Source organism: Dermacentor albipictus, chromosome 8 (assembly GCF_038994185.2).
Source record: "Dermacentor albipictus isolate Rhodes 1998 colony chromosome 8, USDA_Dalb.pri_finalv2, whole genome shotgun sequence".
NCBI lineage: Eukaryota > Metazoa > Arthropoda > Arachnida > Ixodida > Ixodidae > Dermacentor > Dermacentor albipictus.
This window is the reverse complement of record NC_091828.1, coordinates 58,034,635-58,053,423: the sequence shown is the minus strand read 5'-3', so window position 1 is coordinate 58,053,423 and position 18,789 is coordinate 58,034,635. Positions and strand designations below refer to the sequence as shown.

The window sequence follows — 18,789 nt, the reverse complement described above, 5'->3', positions numbered from 1 at the left end:
TTCAAAAAATGGGCTATTCTACGCGAGGATAACTAAGTGCACATTGTTCAGAGTCGAATAGAGTAGCCGCCAGTAATTTTTGGTCGATGTCGTTAAATTTATCAATTATTTGCAATGGCACATTTTTTTTTAATGCTACTCCGAATGGCGTGCTGTCAATGAAGAATCCGTCAGAAATTGAAAGAATCCTGAAGATCGCATGTTTTCAGCCGGGTACTCTTTGCCCGTTTATTTTTTCAGGCTCAGAAAGAAAATTCGTGAAAAATGAAAAATCTCCCTTCACTAAACCTTGCACCCGCATCCCAAAGCAGCAACCTCAAAAACACGCTACACATCCGTTAGGGAGCGCCCTCCTTCGACGACGCACCAAGCACCAATTACGAACACTCTATACGTGTCAACACCAAGGCGCCGCGATTGCGTGGGTGAGGGGCGCCAGACAAGGCGCCAGCTCTGCCACTAACTCCTGTGGAGCTTGTTTGAGGGCGCTGCTTTTTGATGCGGGCGGGCGGTTTGTTACGCGATACGTTTCATTTTCCGCAGCATTTCTGAGACGGATAGAATACGCGGGCGATGAGCATTTGGCTGAACAGATGCCCGCTTTAGGCTAGGTTAGGTTAGGCTTCCGAGAAGCTCGTCATTGAGAACACGCAATTCAGAGTAGTAATTAAAAAATTAGGTAATTGACCTCATTTATTAAAGTTAACGGTGTCGACAAAAAGTGAATAGCCACTGCTCTACTCGACTGAGAGAACAATTTCAGCTTGGTTATCTTTGAGTAAATTCGCCCGCTTCTGAATATATATATATATATATATATATATATATATATATATATATATATATATATATATATATATATATATATATATATATATATATATACAGTAAGCCCTCAGTTGTACGAACGCCGGTTTATCGAATATTTCAGGATAACGACTTTTTAAAAATCCCCGGCAGTTTTCATAGAGATTCTGTGCAAAACTGTTTCACTTCAACGAATTTCGGAAGAGTCACTATTTCAGTTCAATGAAGTTTTGCGCCCTGCACTGCAGGCGCAACCGAAGCCCGGTCTCATCAAACTGCCGCTCCAGCGGCAATGTAACGTCGCTGGCGCTACAGCGCCCCTGGGGCAAAGCGGCGGCGTGGAAAACGAACGGCAACGAGGCATGACCACCGAGATAGCCCGCACAATACGAGCAAGCATCTAATCTCGGAGGCCATGAACAAAATAACATCGCTGGTGCCAGTGGCGTAGCCAGAAATTTCGTTCGTGGGGGGCTCACTTTGCAGCTCGGCCTTCTCCTTATAGAATTAGCCGAGAGATCAATATATATATATATATATATATATATATATATATATATATATATATATATATATATATATGTATATATATTCAGAAGCGGGCGAATTTACTCAAAGATAACCAAGCTGAAATTGTTCTCTCAGTCGAGTAGAGTAGTGGCTATTCACTTTTTGTCGACACCGTTAACTTTAATAAATGAGGTCAATTACCTAATTACCGTCTCATAAAACTCCTTGGGTTGCTGCCTCAAACACCTGTAAATGACTACACGTCATCTTCCGACACGAATCTGGTTCCCTTGAGCAGATTTATCGAATCTTACCAAATCTGGAAGACGCAAGGCAACAGGTCTGGGCTGCATGAGGGATGTTGCAGCGTTTTCCACTTGAACTTTGCCAGTTTTGTATGGAGCTTTTTCATGCTTACGAACGGTTCCCAGAAGACTTCCGGTTAAGCCGACAGGAGCAACAGAAGTTACACTAGCCTATAAACTTACAGGACCCTCCAGCTGGCACCAGCTTTGTTGGGTATTTGACGATGATTGGTATAGTTAAGTGCAACAAAAAAAAAAGCCCGCACCTGAATTCGACGCATTGCGTACGTTCTTTTATCTGAAAACATCAAGAATATGTGCCTGCAGTGTAGTATGCGGCAAAATACTTCTTTTTTTCTTGGCTAACTTGACTCTCGTAAATGTCTGACCGGAAGTTCTCTGGGGTCATGAACGCAGTGCTGCCACATCGCGGATGAAAAAGGTCTATTAACCACATCAGCGATGTGGGAACGGGCAATGTCGTGAAGCAAGATGTTCCCAATGCTCAATTTCCCACGTCGTTTGTTCTTGATTGCGACACGCAGCCGATCCGACCTTTCACAATATCTGAAACGATTTAGAGTCTCTCCAGGTTTAGAACATTGGATCAATAATGGCCCCTAACGATCTAAAAAGACGTCAACAATTTTCCAGCAGAAATGACGGCCTTTGTTTTCCTTGGGAGTGGTGAATTCAAATGCTTCCACTGTAAGCTTTGCCGTAGTGTTTCAGGCTAAGAGTAGCGGCACCATGAGTCATCCCCGGTCACAATTGCAGACAAACAGTCGTCACCCTCATCTGGGGTTCTTTGACGAGCACTTAAATCTAAGTACACGAGTGTTTTCGCATTTCTCCTCCATCGAAATGCAGCCGCCATGACCGGGATTCGATCCCGCGGCCTCGTGCTCAGCAGCCCAACACCATAGCCACTGAGCAACCACGGCCTTTTTAATCGTGTTAGGGATGATTGCACGGTGGCTTTGGCCGGGCCATGGATCGTCTTTGTAACTTTCATGTCCTTCTTTGAACAGTTTACTACAACGCTCCACAGTGGCTAATGAAACGCAATGTTCAACGCATACGGCAGCGATACGGCGAATACTTTCTTCTTGGGAAACATCTTCATTTGTCAAAAACATCACGACACCAAGCTGTTCAATTTTTGGAGTGTCCATTATGTCACGCAAGCATGTTCAATCCAGTGTATGAGCTAGAGCATTAAAGAACATTTAGCCTCACCTCTGCATGTCACTTGTAAATGAGATGCATACGTTCTACGCGCATGCCTCGAAAATAATGAACCAAACCATTATTGCGCGGGGCGGGTTGTCTCACTTTCATTTGATTCGCCTTCGTACATTAGAAATGCGAAGATACAGCTTGATACAGGGCAAAAAATTGTCACTGGAAACAAAGTTCATTGCGCATATGCACAAAACCTCGCAACAAGATATTTAAGTACATGCGTAAGTCATTAATAAATCTACGCTGCTAAGAAAAAGTCACTATATATAATGCGTCAAACAAGGCAAATAAACAGGTTGCGCAACCACAGATTCACAGATCACAGCACCCCCCTCTCTCCCTCCACTCCCAAAATGTATCGCGTGCGACGAAAGGCGGCGCGCTTCCTCCCCGCTTTTCTCCCTTGCGCACACAAGACTGAGCCACCATCATCGGCTCCCCCCTCCCCCTCCCCCCCCAGGCTTTCACTCGCACATAGAGCATGCGGCGCGCGGTCCCGATGTTATCGCCCTTGGCGTTTATTTATACGGAACATGAGGGCAACGGCAGGAATGCGCCTGGAGTCTTCATATAGCTCCTATTCCAATAATATAGTAGTATCCGGCAACTGAAGCGTCCCGTGGCCCATTATTTCCCGCAAAAGAAGTAACAAAATTGAACTTTCACCACGCGACAATTCGCTGCGCCGCAACAATGTCTTCTTTTTTTCTTTTGTGGGGCGGGGGGCGGCGAAATTGAATAACACAAAGGAAACCATGTTGGCTACAACCGAATGCCTACTTTGGGCACCTAGTGCGGCTACCGAAGGAATATCGAAGAAAACGTGTGACGCTTGGTCCACAGAGAACCATACGCATACTGCTCGGTATCCTACACTGGCGAGACAAAATTTTCCGGAGAGGTTGCGCTCAAGCGAACGCGTTGCAATCAATCGAGTGCCCGCAGTGCTGGCGGCGAGCGATTATGCATGGTTTCTCTTTCCCGTCTGCTAGCCAGAAAGCGTCCAAAACCCTGCCAGGTGAAAATGCAGTCGGCTAGAGATAAACAAACGCGCATCCAAGTGCGCCGCGTGGTTGTCGATGCAGCACGAGAAAAACGCATGCGCTCTGGGTGGATCAGCAGCCCGCGGGTTGCGAGAAAAAAAAAGAAAAAAAAAAAGAGAAAGAGGCTCAATATATCCTCGCGAAGAAAAGTCTAGGTAGAAAAGAAATCAGAACTTAGTTACAATGGTGGCTTTAGTGTCTTGACATGGATGCTTTGCCGCAGGTGAAAAAAAAGTGTTCATATTCTTTTGCGACCTCACGGCACAAATGAACCACCATAACGCTTTGTCTCATCGGACCTCGCTGCGTGCTTTGTCAACTTGTCTGATAATTTGTTGATTTGGCTTGTCTCGTTGTATGGCCCGATGTACGACTTTAGAAAAGTCGATGCACCTTTGGCGTCGAATGTTTACAACAGCATTAAACCCACACAGTTCCGGAATTGAAAATCTAAAGCACGACTTTGGAAATGTCAATGCACCTTTCGCATCAAAATGTTATGAGAACTTTATACCCACAAAGTTTCAGAATTGGAATCCAAGCGCTCCGTAGATTTCGCGGCCTCCGCGAGATACCGAGACGAGCCCGCTCGCGATCAAAACACCCTTCAAATTTTGTGCCCGGTGGGGCTCCTTGCGTTACGATATGTCACTCCCGATGCATGGGCGTTGCCGCGAAATCCAGCCCGATTTCGCAATGTTCGCGCTAAAATGCCTTTTCGGGCGTGAATTAAGGACATTCTAGACAAAATCGAGCATGATTTCCGGCGCCGGGAGTTGTTTTGGTCGGCGGCACATGACAGCACGAAAAAATTTCGGGGGGGGGGCTGAAGCCCCATAAGCCCCCCCCCCCCCCTGGCTACGCCCCTGGCTGGTGCTTACAACGCCGCCAGAGCAAAGCGGCGATCTGTCACACCGCAAACCACGTGGTGTGTGATTTTCTGCAGAATCTGGAGATTGTTTTCAGTGTTCGTCCTGAAGAAGAAGAGTGCGACGAAGAAGAGGCAACTGCCGAGCCAGTTTCAAGCCCTATAACTCTAGCTGAGGTGGTAGGGTACATTGGAAAGTTGAGAGACGCTGTGTCTCAATAGCAATCTGTGCCAGAAGAAGGGTACCAAAACATTGACTCTTTGGACAGTTTTGTTACTTCCTGTGCTTTAAAAGTACAAGTGCAGAAGAAGATTACAGATTTTTTCTAAGTGAGAAAGGTAGGATTATAAGTGTTGTCAACCTTGTACTTGTTGATATGTACAAATTCCATTTCACACATTTTTAACACCATGGATGCCATGTATTTCGCTCCATGAATTGCACTTCAAACTTTTGACTGTCTATGCCATGTATTATGTTGGTCTAGTGAATATTCAGTTTAGTGAACTTTCAGTTAAGTGAGCTATTCCCTTTGGTCCAGTTATATATATATATATATATATATATATATATATATATATATATATATATATATATATAAAACGCGACGCGTCGTAGCTGGGACACCCTGTACACTTCTGATCTTATTTCACGCTTGCTTTTAATGTTCATTGAGGCGCTTACATTACACTGAGTGTAGCAGTTGTTACCCAAAAACATTTAATGACTTCCATTTGCAGCTCTTTCTTTAGACGTCCAGTATCGCAAATAACGTAATTAATTATAGGCGTAGATAGGGGTCGGGTCTCCACTTGTTATGTGCTTATAACAGCTACTTACCTTGGCGTGGACAAAAGGAAATAGCACGGCCAGCAGGCATAATCCTACATAAGGCGAAGTTAGGCATGAGTACATCATCTGAAATACCTATTGAGAAGAAACAAGCACATATATATGGTCTTCGCAAGGCACTCAAAATCATACCTCAACGCGTGGACCATCATTTTTCTAAGGAAGCTTTTTATATAAAACACTGTTTTGAAGCAATCGCTAAGTTCGCGACATGAAATAATGATTCTACAAGCTCGTGCTCGTCTAATACAATGATACCATTTGTCTTTCAGTTGATCCTGTTTCTTATCGAGTTTTGATTACCTTTGGCTTAACCTTCTGAATAACAGTGATATTAACGTTGGTGTAGTGCTACTCAAATACAGTTTTTTCAAAATGGAGTGTTGAATAATAGTCGCTTGTTTTTTCTGTCGCGAGCTGTATAAGATCTTCACTTGTTCTGAAGAAAGTGTGCTGCAGCATTAAAGAGCTTGTCTCTACTTTTTTCATTGAAAATAAGGATCTTGTCGCACAATTGTCATGAGTTTGTTGTGCTGCTCAGCCGTTCATAAAGTGAAATTTTTCATCAGAATACAAAACTACACATTTGCCATGCTTCGACTATGCATATTTTCCAATGGTGTTAAATCTACCAGTCAACTTCTAAGCTCCAAACACAAAAGCAGTCAGCGCTGACGCAAACAGCTTGCTGACAAAGTGTTGCACTGAATATTGTCCCTTCGTGACAGGTGCATGTAGGCGTAGGCAAAGCATAAACCATTAGTTAGAGGTACGATTGCGACGTGCACGTTGCAATTACAAACAGCTGCCGTTTGATTTCTTTGGAGGCTCACATTTTCCTTCTTCCTGACGAGGCCCTCTTTGCGCAGAATCATGAAGGAAATTGACGCTGACCAAGACAAAGGAATTCATAAAAACAATGTTTCTGCCCCAACACCGCCGCCTTGTTCATCATGAAGGGCACACCAGTATGAAAGGGTTCCGTTGAGACATTTACGCAGGCTGCGAACGTTGATAAGGAGCGGCTTGCACGAACATTTAATAACGAAAATGATAACGAATTTAAGACCGCCTTCCTAAATGTCCCCTAGAAAATTCATATCCCGCAGTAGAAGGCGTTATTAAATTCCTTAGTATTTTCTTTATTATATGTTGGTGCAAGCCGCCTGTGGTTATAATTTTCGTCGCTTCCATACAAAGTTGTTGCAGCAGTGCACATATGCGGTGACTCAACATAAGCGCGCTAATTCAAGCCATTTTCTCACAAAGGCGCCCGTCCACCATGTGTTCGGTGCACGTTCAAATACCCGAGGTAACCAAATTACATTGTGCAACAACATATCCCGCCACGGTTTCGGCAAATGATGCGCTAGAGTTTGTCGTTTAAGTTTGGCTACCATTATTCTCCATATTATGTGATTCACTTGTTAATGATTATGCCACATGATAATGGTTGTGTGTAATGAGCAGCACATGCTGTCCAGGAACTTGCTATGCCACTTTGATTCGGAGAATAAATTTCAGCTGATCAGAGCAAGGTGCGCAGTGCAGAATGATCATAGAAGACGTACAGTCGCGGACAGAATATTATGGGCCATGAAATCTAAGAAAAAGCTGAATATCTCCGCAGCATCACAACGCAATCTGGTTTTTGCATTTTGGACCTCGACTAGAATATGCTAACAACGTTGTCGTGGGCAGTTTTACTGGTTACTGCTCCAGGCTGCTCGGGAATTGAACGTTTTCGGAGATCCCGTGGTCCATTTTATTCTGTCCGCGACTGTATATTCTCACGAGACATACTCACCCTACTCAATGATCCCATATATACGCACAGCATACTGTACACTGTCATGGTTATGCCTAAACCCAGGGCTGCAAAAATAAAAATAAATATTTTATATAATCATACCAATATTGTTGTAAGTATTATCTTTAAACTTCTCGTAATATATACAGTGCAAGAAGTATTCCAATTCATTGGCGTTAAAATAGTGCCAGTGCCGCTAAAAGCGTTAAAACGTGGCAAAGCACCGCCATTCATTTTGTAGCACAATGAGCTACGGTTTTTTTCGGCATTCTCGATTTCTACTCTAAATATGGGCTATAAAATGTGCTCTAAACCGCTTTCCACTCAAAGATACTCACCGGCGCAATGCACGCACTGGAGAAAAATGACGCGCGGCTTGGAACTTAGCTGCTGGCTTCACATTAAAAAAATATAAAACATTCTTGTCGCAGTGATTTCCCGCCTGTATATTAAAAAAAAAACGCTCCTTTATACAGCACCACAAAAGGTATAGTCGGCCGTGTGAAAAGCACTGTTACCCGTGCAGCGTGTAATCAAGAGTACGTGACGTGTGGAATCCTTCCACCGAGGCGCAATCACATCCACGTAGAGAATAGCCGCTTGCGAATTAATCGTGGACGATGTTGTACTGAAAAACAAGAAAGAAAAAAACATTGATATCCTTCCCGGGCAACCAACCCGCTTGTTATGTAAATTCATGAACGTTTGGTCAGTCGCTAATACCATCAGGAGCACAGAATTGCAGATGTTCAACTGCAGATGTTTCGTACACAAAGCAGAACAGGAAGAAGTAGCAAAAAGTGAGACACTTTCATAATTCTTTTTTTTTGTAGAAAGTGTGTTTTGCATTGTAGACGAAATGCCTAGGGGCTTTCTTTTTGCGTGGAAAGACGCAGGCACACTCCCCTGTGTATTTGAAGATCGGAACGCACAGGACTTACGATCACGTGATTTCATGCCGTTGCACATATAATGCCAGGCGCTTCTTTCCATCTGCTGGCCACGTAATGTGGTCTCGCGTAAAGTTCGCAGGTTCGCTTAATCCTTCACCTCTAAGTATACTCGTGAGCGAATGATTGGAATGATTTTCAAGATCCATTGAGTTGTTTAGCTAGTACTATCAAGGCCCAAAAGCGTTACGTAGGAATGGCAATTACTCTGAAAAGTTTCTTTACAATTATTTTGATATACTCACTCTCCATTGTGATTGTGTTTTATTGCGCTACTTTCCGTTACAACTTTATATGTTAGATGTGAATGCTGAGAAATGGCAGGGGTTTATGCTATGACATTGATGGTCTTCTAGCTTAAGAAACACACGGCAGAACTTTAGCCACGTTAGAGGTTTGATTCCGGCAGGGAAAGTTCGATTAAAGACCGCAAATGGTCGAGATCTCGAACCTAGCTATTTCAGCATCTGAGACTAATGCATCGAGTTAAATTGTTCTGAATCATAAGTACCCAAATAGAAATCAACAATCCCTTTGCTTTGCGAAGTTCGATTGAGCTATGGAATTGTAGTTGTACAAAGAAAGTGGGAATAACGATATTATGCCATTACTTCTAAACCACATTGCAATGCTGCCACAATTCCAGGCTCTAGCGCATGTTGTCGCTTGACAGCCAGAAAGAAATAGCCAAGCTCTGATGTGAAGAAATAGTAACAACGTGAGGGTTGATTGTTGCGGTTAAAAAGCTGCACTGTTTATAATGATGTGGATAGCAAGAAGGAGAAAGCGTAAATCACAGAGCAGTACGATTTTTTCTAAATATATGGCCGTATTGCGACGGCACTTCGCATGCGTTTTAAGAGGAAGCGTTTGCTGGGGTGCTCCTATCTAAGTGCAAGTTAAAGAAGAATTTGCTTTTCTCGGCAACGACTGCACCTAATTTGGCGAGGTTTGTCGTATATAAAAGGAAAACTGAAAGTCTAGTGAGTGTTAGTTTCGAACTTTTAAACTAGGTCGTCAATGCTTTATTAAAAATTTGCGAAAATCAAAATTTTCAGGAAACTAAACTATCAAGTTTACAACTCTAACTCAGCAATGGTAAATGATACCACAGTTCTGTGACTTCCATCTAATAGCATAGCTAAAGCGGACAAAATTCACATGTTACACATGAATTCAAAAACATTTAGCTACATGGAAATACAGATTTTGCAGAACCCTCGTACACCACGTAACAAATTCACGTAAGACATAAAATGACATGTCGAATTTGTCCGCTTTCAATTATCTAAAGGATGCCGTTTACAGCCTCGCGATATTTGTTCTTGATGCAGAGCTATTAATTTGTAAACTTCGTACTTCTATTCTTTTCCAACTTTCGAATTTTTTGAAACTTTTTGTAACAAAATTCAGGCCCCATATCGGAAATCGCCTTGGAACAGACATTACAATTTAACTGTTCCTCTCAAATGCAACAAATTTCATTAATATCGGTGCAGGTGTTCTCAGAAAAACGTTATTGCGTTTTACACGTATTTGCATGAATTGGCCGCGTCGGAGTTAGGCCCGAGCTAAAGCTTTCTCTTAAGACGTTTTTTTAAAGTGATAATACAGAGAAGCACTAGAACAATTCAGGCTGATAAAGCACTCTACCGAAACTCTCTTATTTATAAAGCTTGCTCGAAAATCTTGACTAACAAATAAGAAAATGAAAGCAGAACTCTCGGCCACCTGAGGACGACAAGGTTGTCTGCTCTTTAAATAACGTTTATTTCTGTCTCTCTTTCTCTCTCTCACTCCCGAACTCTAGCCCCTTTACGTCAACGTCACGTCACAGAATGCAAAGTACCTTCGCGTATTTAGGCCATTGTGACGCAATATAAGTTTTCTAAAGCTGCTAAGCTCAGTATTTGGCTCCTTTAGAGTACAAAGTCGTCCATCTTTATTCAAACAATATTCACTGGATCCAAGCTGGTGCGGGAATTTCAAGGTGGTGGCGCCACTCGCCATTCGTCTTTTACGTCATTTCTGGCTTATGAAGAATCCTTCCACAATAAGAGTCACATTTTTGGTATTGTAGAACCTCTGATTACTAACACTACGCAACTTATTTTTCTGTTTAATGTTCCTAAGATTAAATCACATTCCGTTTGGAGGTTACAGCATCGTGTGTCGAGTGTTACAATAAGCGTTAAATTACTGCATGTAATTCTTGTTTCTGCAGTGTCAACGATATGCATATTGAATTTTTCTTCTTTTTTCAGTGGAGAAACCTCATGTACCGTCAGTGAGTGAGCAACTATCAAGCATTATGGGCAATGATGTGAGTCATTCGCTGTGACTCAGACTTCACAGAACCTTTCAAACAAGCTTTAGGAGAACATTTATAGTGCTGTCAATTTTAGCATCATTGAAATTCATGCCCCAGAAAACCTCTCTTAGTGAAGCTTTAAAAGCTCATGTGCATTGTGATTTTGCAGACAAATTAGCTTTCTAAGCGGCACACTGTGTATCGTCGTAGGGAAGGTGATAGCGCTGATTACCTAAAAAAAAAGCGTTAGCACTCATATTATCCGTAGCACAGCTGTTTCTCTAGGCTAGTATTTCTATCTGCAACGATGCATACCTTTGTCTCATCTCTAACTCCGGCATTAGTGGGAAGGCAATATCAGCATATGAACAATTTACCTGGTTGCAGCACAGACCACACCCGCGAGAAAAATACCGACAAATCCAGGAACTTGCACAAGATGAGTGGTAATGTAGTACGGCAAAATCTGAAAACAGGCTCGAGAAATGAAAGAACGAAGCGTTTTTCGTCGTCAAAAATTAATTCTTGAATTCACTTCAACAGAACGCAGCTCTGTGTTTTAACAAGCTCAGCTTCATTTTTGGCCGTCATGGCGAGTATCAAGATAGTTTGTTTGAAGATTACAAATATCAATAGCTTTTCTTTAAACGTTTCACTAAACTTGTCTAATGGATGTTGTTTAACAACAATAAATGTATCGTGGTAAATAGTAGTATTTTATTAAACGTAGTATGGCAGAACTCGAAGGCAGGCACATAAATTAGCAAACATTATTTTTGTCTGTAATTGATTACTTGAAGTAACGTCAACATGGCGCCTGCAGATGCGTGCTTGCGCAAGGTTACCTTCAGTTTCAGTCATCGTTGGCATAACCTTGATGAATAAATGCAGCAACAGCTCTGATTTGAATTGTTCACTCTATTTGTTTATTGCGCTATACGTGTGAACACTACGGCGAACGTTTCCAATAAGCAAGAAGAAAAGTTGACTATTTTTAACTTTCTTTTCTACATGAACTACAGTCAACCATCACAGATATCATTTCTAGAAATAGACCGCATTCCGATGGAGGCTGCTGAATGGAAGCTTGCACAACCAGATGTTGGTGCACGACGAAAAACCCCAGGTGCTGAAAATTTACCCAGCATCCACCACTGCGCCTCTCTCTCTCTCTCTCTCTCTCGTTCTCTAGCCGTGCGCTGATTTGAGGCGGTAAACCTAATGAATCAATAGCGTCAGGCAAAGACAACAGGAGATTTCTGAGACAGCAAGGCCTTTGTATTACGGAAACCCACTATTGGGTTCAAGATTGTGTTCACCTGGGCTGGTTAGCACATGTATTATTGTGAAAAAACTGCCCAAGGACGGGACATCGTGTGAGGACTTCAGTATTAGGGGCGAGCTCCACCACTGGAAAAGCTAGCGCCACCGTCGGCGTGACGTGGCATGAGGGATCACGTTGGCACAGCGGCCGCGTCTGCTGCTTCGCAAGCGCCGAAGCGAGCTGAAAACGAAAGTTTAAAGTCCCAGCTGCGCCGCGGTTCTGATTAAGTGGTGAGGCTTTACCGCCTTGGGTGTCTGCTTGACAACATTTGAAAGTACTATAGTAGGTAGTGGCTGGCTTTGGAGGCGTGCATCATGGTAGGCTGCTCCTCGGTGCCGCCGTGCCGGACGTACGCAACGGAGCCCGGTATCAGCTTTATTCACACGTAGCCGCAGGGCAAGGAGCTGCGTGAAGCTTGGCTGGCGAAACTTAGAACCGGCAGGCAGTCATCGGCCACAACTCGGGTATGCAGCAAGCACAGACGCGAGGAAGATTTCTGCTATGGCGCCGGCACTGCGCGATGTTCGGTGAGTAGCAGAAAAGGCGCACTGAGACGCTCGCCCGTGCCCGCTGCCCGGCTAATGCCATGATGGTTTGGTCTATGAACTTGGTGATGCTAGATACTGGCAAGTTCACTGGAACGGAAAGGAAGCGGTAAGACGCACAATAAAAAAAGGCACCGCATATGGTCATGTTTGGGTTAGGAATTAAAGCACTCGATTACGAAAAAGAAGCAGAGGGAAATCGCACGCTGAGAAGACCGATAGACATACAGTGCGACGAAACTTGAGAAATAATATTGAAGTGTGCAAGAATTTAGAAGACAAAAAAAAGATTGAATCATCGCAACGGCACATCACAGTCACCGTAGGTATCGAAGCCTGTATAACGGAATTATTTTTGAACAGTTCTGATAGCGTCCGTGCAACAATGGTTGCTCGAGTGTAATATCATATGCCCATATGCTGCACATAAAGCTCCCGGCATGGTGCGAAAATGCGCTCACAGCGAAAGCAAAACATTGTGCGCTGACATGCATGCAGACGCGCAGTCAGTCGCTGCGAACCCGTCCGATTGCTAGATTGAGGCTTCATTCTGTTATGCCCCATTTGGTTATACAGACAGCCCACTATAGGAACACGTATCACATAGTTTGCTCTCAGCGTTTGGCTACCTTTCAAGAAAGAAACCATTTTGGGAGACTCCATCGCGGCGACCGCGCGCAGTGGCGTTCACTGTACGTATTCGGTAAAGAGATAGCGTCTGTAAACGATTCTGTGCTTTCAGTTTGCCCAAGATTATTAGATAGACAGTCAAAAACTTCCCTCCTTTTGAGAGTACCTACATAAATGTCCAGGAGGGCTGACGCGTGGTGTTTTTATTGAGCGCCGTAAGCGAAACCAATGAGGAGCGCGCCGCGTGATCCCTCATACTACGCAAGGGAGGCGCTTTCGACAGATGTAGACTCCGCAATTTCTCGCCGCCAATACAAAATACATTCGGGATAGTAGGTTATTCATAGTTACCTGTATATTTTTTTACATAATTACTTGTTAATCTTGTTAATCATTTGTTACTTTCACACTTGTTACCACAGTCTCTTCCTGTGTATCTGCGTACTGTTAGTAAGAACGTGTTGATTTCTGACATATAGCTACGCTATTATCACTGCTGTTGTATGTCACCTTGAGAGTTTCTCGATTTATATCGCAAGATTGTCGATAGGGGCCAGGGATTACGTCAAGCAGGTATGATGTATTTAGTCCCAGGCTCCTGGACAGCGGCTGTCTTAAATAAGGATTGTATTGAAATTCAAACAATATCGGCATGTAAAACGAGTGACGAGCATAGCAAAGGAGCTGCGTATCGCTCTTGCATGTTCGTCGCCCGTTTGGCGCGCTGTTATTAGAGGCAGGCGTTTATTCGTACTGCTTGGTTTGTCATACTAAGAACCTGAATCGCGCTAAAAAGAAAGGAGCAGGCATAGAAATGACGACACTCGGCGCTAACTTCCAACTGTTACAAATTAGCGCCGCATGCTGTCATTTCCATGTCTGTCGCTGTCTTTCTAGCGCTATTGAAGTTCCCAATATTAGAGGGATGGCTTGCTGGAGCTGATGTGACCGCCGATTTTGATTAAGATGTACAAGCACAATTTCTTCTATCCACCAAGCACTGCCGGCGTTGAAATCATAGGTATGAACTACACATGTAAGCTCCTCGTGGGCTTTTATTCATTTATTTATTTCTTGCAACCCATCTTTGGAGGTTGTGAGCAATATTCAATCACGAAAGGCAAAAAAACGGCTTTCTATAGCGAAAGCAGCTACCGTGCCATCGCTCACAGTTGAGGAAAATCTACGCCCACGATGCTGCGCAATTTTTTCTTTATTGATTTATTGACAAAACAGGAGAAAGCCAACGGCTAACATTGTTCAATCACACCTATTCCAAAACACTAAATCAAGCCGAGGCATACTTCGTGTATCAATCTGCGGAGGCGAACTTACGGACGAGCCCTCCAGTGAAAAAGAAAAATTACCTTCGCACTTCAATGCCCTCGCTTGTCGACTGCTAAACAAGTGGCAAAAATCACGAGCTCAGTAGAGAAAGAAGTGCTAAGTGGAAATGCTGTTCATTTGGATTTTCACGGACACTTGACAAGGTATGATTTTTTTAAAACGAAGCTTCTTTTGCTTCTTCTCCCGAGTTTTGGGGTACTGCTGCTGCTGTTATGGTCTTGGTCGCAAGCGCCACTGGGTTTCTTTCAACACCCCGAGATGGCGCTCGCCGCCGCGCATGTTGGCCGGCGCCGCCGCGGCAGCGTTCACAGTTTATGCCTATCGGACATGGTGTTCTTGCTTTGCTATGTGACAGAAATGCTCGCGTTGGGCTGTGGAGGTCGCGTGCTGGGCTGTGATAGTGTGAGCGTTACAATCGTCCTTATATTGCAGAGAGCGCTTGGAGCTGGCTTCTCAACAGCATGCTGGCCACGTATGCATAATGAGCGCGTATACACGCGCCAGCAAAATGGCTCCAAAGCGTGCACTCAGCGTCGAACACACCTCGGCCCAAGATGAGCTTCGCGCGGAACAGGAGCGTCTTTGCTACGCAGCGAAACGTGGTGCAAACCGCGAAAGTATGCTGGCTTGATGATATGAGGGAAGCCAAGTACGCGTGGCGGCCATGGAATTTTTGTTCGCGCGCACCAAATGGAACTGTTTAAAACAAGGTTGTTTGATATTTACCGAATATAAGCCAAATTGTCATTTACGTGAATGCATGCTGGTGTGAGCGTCTTGTGTTTATATATTGCCACACCTCGACGCGCCTTGCCGCCTCAACACAAGGATAATTATTCATTGAGAAACGGTTAATATGGACGCTTATGCAGTTGACGAACTGGCCCAGCGCCGTATCGCGCATTGGAATGACAAATATTTTCGAAGAAAATGCGTAAAATACTCACTTGTTCAATGCGATCAACCGCTCCCAGTAACACTGGATCACAGCCTCGAAACCATATCGTCAGTGCCAGGCCCATTGAAAAGAGTGTTGCATAAACCAAACATAAAAGGACTGAACTGGTAATCGCGTTCCTGGAAAACACGTATAGCAAGCGCTTCAGAGTTTTGCCTTCTATGAGTTTTACTTTGAAGATGGCACGCGTAAACTTTTATTCTTCACCAGTACGTGCTAAAAGTCTCGTGCTTAACAAAATCGATTTCATTCCTATATTTGTATCATTACAGTAATTGACTAATGAGCATATCGATCCTTCCTTGTAAAACCTGAAGCTAGAATATTTCATACTGATTTTTTTACACCAAGTATATTTTTAACACTCAGGGTCACATACTTAGAAAATAATTTTTTTTAAAAATTCGATTGCTCATTGCGCCTACTCAAGAAATTTTACATCATTGTGCAGGAACGACTTAATTTATTCGAGAAATAAACGAGAAATTAGGTGCAGGTGCAACTTTCTGCAGCCAGCGAGGAGGAAGAAGAGCGTCGAGTTGTCTTTGTTTATGATTCAAGCATGCGTAAGGTAGAACCTGTGATTACAGAAATGGTAGGGGCAGGCGTATGAGTGCAGATTATCACGCTTTCGGGGAAACCTATTAGGAAAGCCATATAGAAAATCGAGGAGAGACACCTAGTGGTGATGATGGGCGGAGTGATAGACTTGCTGCAAAGTCGGGGACAGAGAGAGAGAAAGAGAGAATAAACATGCTTGTCATATAAGCGAAGCTTTGTAGATGCGTCCTCATTCTAGAATGCACTGAGGAATCGCTAAGCAGATAGCCAAAGGGGTTACCGACGTTCGAAATGTTTCAAAGGAAGTTCAAATTCCAGGATGCAAACAAGGGGTAAGGCGTGCAGACACGGGCACAAGAGAAGTGGACAACACGAACACCATGTTGTCCACTTCTCTTGCGTCCATGTCAGCACGCCTTGCCCCTTCTTTGCATTATGAATCCTGACCATCTAGCTCAGCTTTCTCTTGTTCCAAGTTTGAAATTCAAGTGTGCACGGTGCCAGAGGTTGAAAGGCAGAAGTATGCAATTAAAGGGGCGGTGCTTGCAGTAAACTGGGAAATTTGAACGCTATCTAAGGAGATGAACGTTAGGGTCACTGACACAAACCGAGAAGTGCAACGAGTAGGCCGCGAAAGCGGTACACGCCTGAGAGTGTCCGTATACATTTTAGCAATAGTGTAAGAATGCCAGTTGGGCGTCGATTCGCGACGCGGGCAGTAGTAGCCTTTTAGGTGGGCCCAAGGCAATCGGGAAGGATGATTAAGTATTGAATGTAGTGACACACCTGCAAGGAACAGATTTCTATTACAAAAAGTAAAGAAAAGACTGAAAAATATTGCTACGGCACAATATGTGCGATCACGAAAGGCCAGCAGTGTGAAGACGACGACGACGATTTAGAAGCTAGCGCGGGCTGTTGCCTCTTGGCCAAGCGCAGCGTATTTTCCTTGTAAATATATTTGTACATAGCTTGTCGTCTGCGTCTTCCTACGTAACATATTTGGTGGAGGTGGACGTTCCCTGTACCTCGTCACGGAGCTTCGCAGTGGACGGTACGTCGAGCCTACCTTCATGGCTCCCGGCGACGCCAACCCGACTCCACCGGCTCCGACACCTGCTGCCACTTCGACGACCTACATCACCCTCTCCGCTCCCCGTGATCCTGGCGTATTCTCGGCAAAAGATGGGGAAGACGTCGAGGACTGGATCAGCCTTTACGAACACGTCAGCCGCAATAACCGGTGGGACCCAACTATCATGCTCGCCAACGTCGTCTTTTACCTCGGTGGCACACCTCGAGTTTGGTATCGGACGCACGAAGATGAGCTGACCTGTTGGGATTAGCTTAAGCAAAAGCTTCGAGACTTGTTCGGCAACCCCTACGGTCACCAACTTGCCGCGCAGAAGGCGCTTTCCGGTCGTGTGCAGACGTCAACGGAGCCCTACGTCACGTACATTCAGGACGTCTTGGCTCCATGCCGCAAAGTTGACACCCACATGACTGAGTCAGACAAGGTTTCCAACATCCTCAAATGCATTGCCGATGACGCCTTCAACTTGCTCGTTTGCAACAACGTAGCCACGGTGGATGCTGTTATAAAAGAGTGCCGCCGCCTGGAACTCGCCAAAAGCCGACGTATTGACCAGCAGTTTGCCCGTCTGCCCAACACCCCAGCGACATCTTCCTGTGCCGACGCTCCTCGTCCCAACAACAGTGCCGATGTTACCAGGATCGTCCGGCGTGAGATCGAGGCCGCCTATCCGGCTGCCTTCGACTCCAGTCCCACCACCACATCTGCAGTCACGGTCTCACTGATCCAGGCAGTTGTCCGCCAGGAGTTTGAAAACATGGGTCTTCACACCATCTGCTCGGCCCATCGCCCTGATACCCGCCCGGCTTCTTCGATTTCGTCCCGTCCCGCATCTTCTTACCCACCACGTTTCCGCAACCCATCTAAATGGCGCACTGCTGACGACAAGCCTATTTGTTTCCACTGCCATCGCATCGGGCACATTTCTCGGCACTGTCGTAGTCGCTGGAGTTCCCCGATCCGGTCTACTTATACTGCCTACTCTCGCCCCTCAGGTGGCCCTTCTCGTCCCTATGCCGCACGCTCCGATAATGCCGCCACTGATTCTCCTGCAACGAACCGCCCCTGTTCTCGTTCGCCTTCGCCCCAACCACGACAATCTCGCTCTCCCCAGCCCCGTCGCTCCTATTCGCCGACTCCCTTCGGACGCCGCTCCCAGCCGGAAAACTAGACGATGCAGCGCCTCGAGGTGACGCTGCATTGCCCCCTACGCCGCCAAATCCTCCACTGACTTTGCCCACTCATCTGAACCTTCTTGCCGTGCAAGTCGACGGTGTTTCTGTGTCTGCTCTCATAGACACTGGGGCGAATTTGTCCGTAATGAGCGCTGACCTTCGTAACCGGCTCAGGAAAATTATCACGCCCGCCACGACGCCTGTTGTCCGTGTCGCCGATGGCGGAACAGCCCCCGTCATTGGTATGTGTACCGCCCGCGTCTCCTTCGCCGATCGCTCAACAATCGTGCTATTCACAGTCATCGCCCACTGTCCCCACGACATTATCCTCGGCTTAGACTTCCTCTCCGCACATTCTGCTCTCATCGATTGTTCCGCCAGTACTCTCCGCCTTGACCTGCCTGTTCTGGATCCTGCTGAACCACACCCCAGTCGCCTCAGTTCCGCCGACTTC

The 18,789-nt window shown here is 45.1% G+C and overlaps 1 long non-coding RNA gene across 2 annotated transcripts; it reads right to left on the bottom strand.

Annotated features, from left to right (window-relative positions):
• Positions 1 to 5,624: 5,624 nt before the first annotated feature.
• LOC139048451 (uncharacterized) lies at positions 5,625 to 11,168 on the bottom strand. 2 transcript variants are annotated; one of them, XR_011507711.1, is made up of 4 exons: positions 11,080 to 11,168; positions 7,960 to 8,069; positions 7,439 to 7,506; positions 5,625 to 5,706 (listed from the first exon to the last, which is right to left on the bottom strand). It is a non-coding gene; the product is annotated as an uncharacterized lncRNA (long non-coding RNA). The 2 variants fall into 2 exon arrangements; XR_011507712.1 differs by lacking the exons at positions 5,625 to 5,706; positions 7,439 to 7,506 and adding an exon at positions 7,656 to 7,883.
• Between the last annotated feature and the right edge of the window lie 7,621 nt (positions 11,169 to 18,789).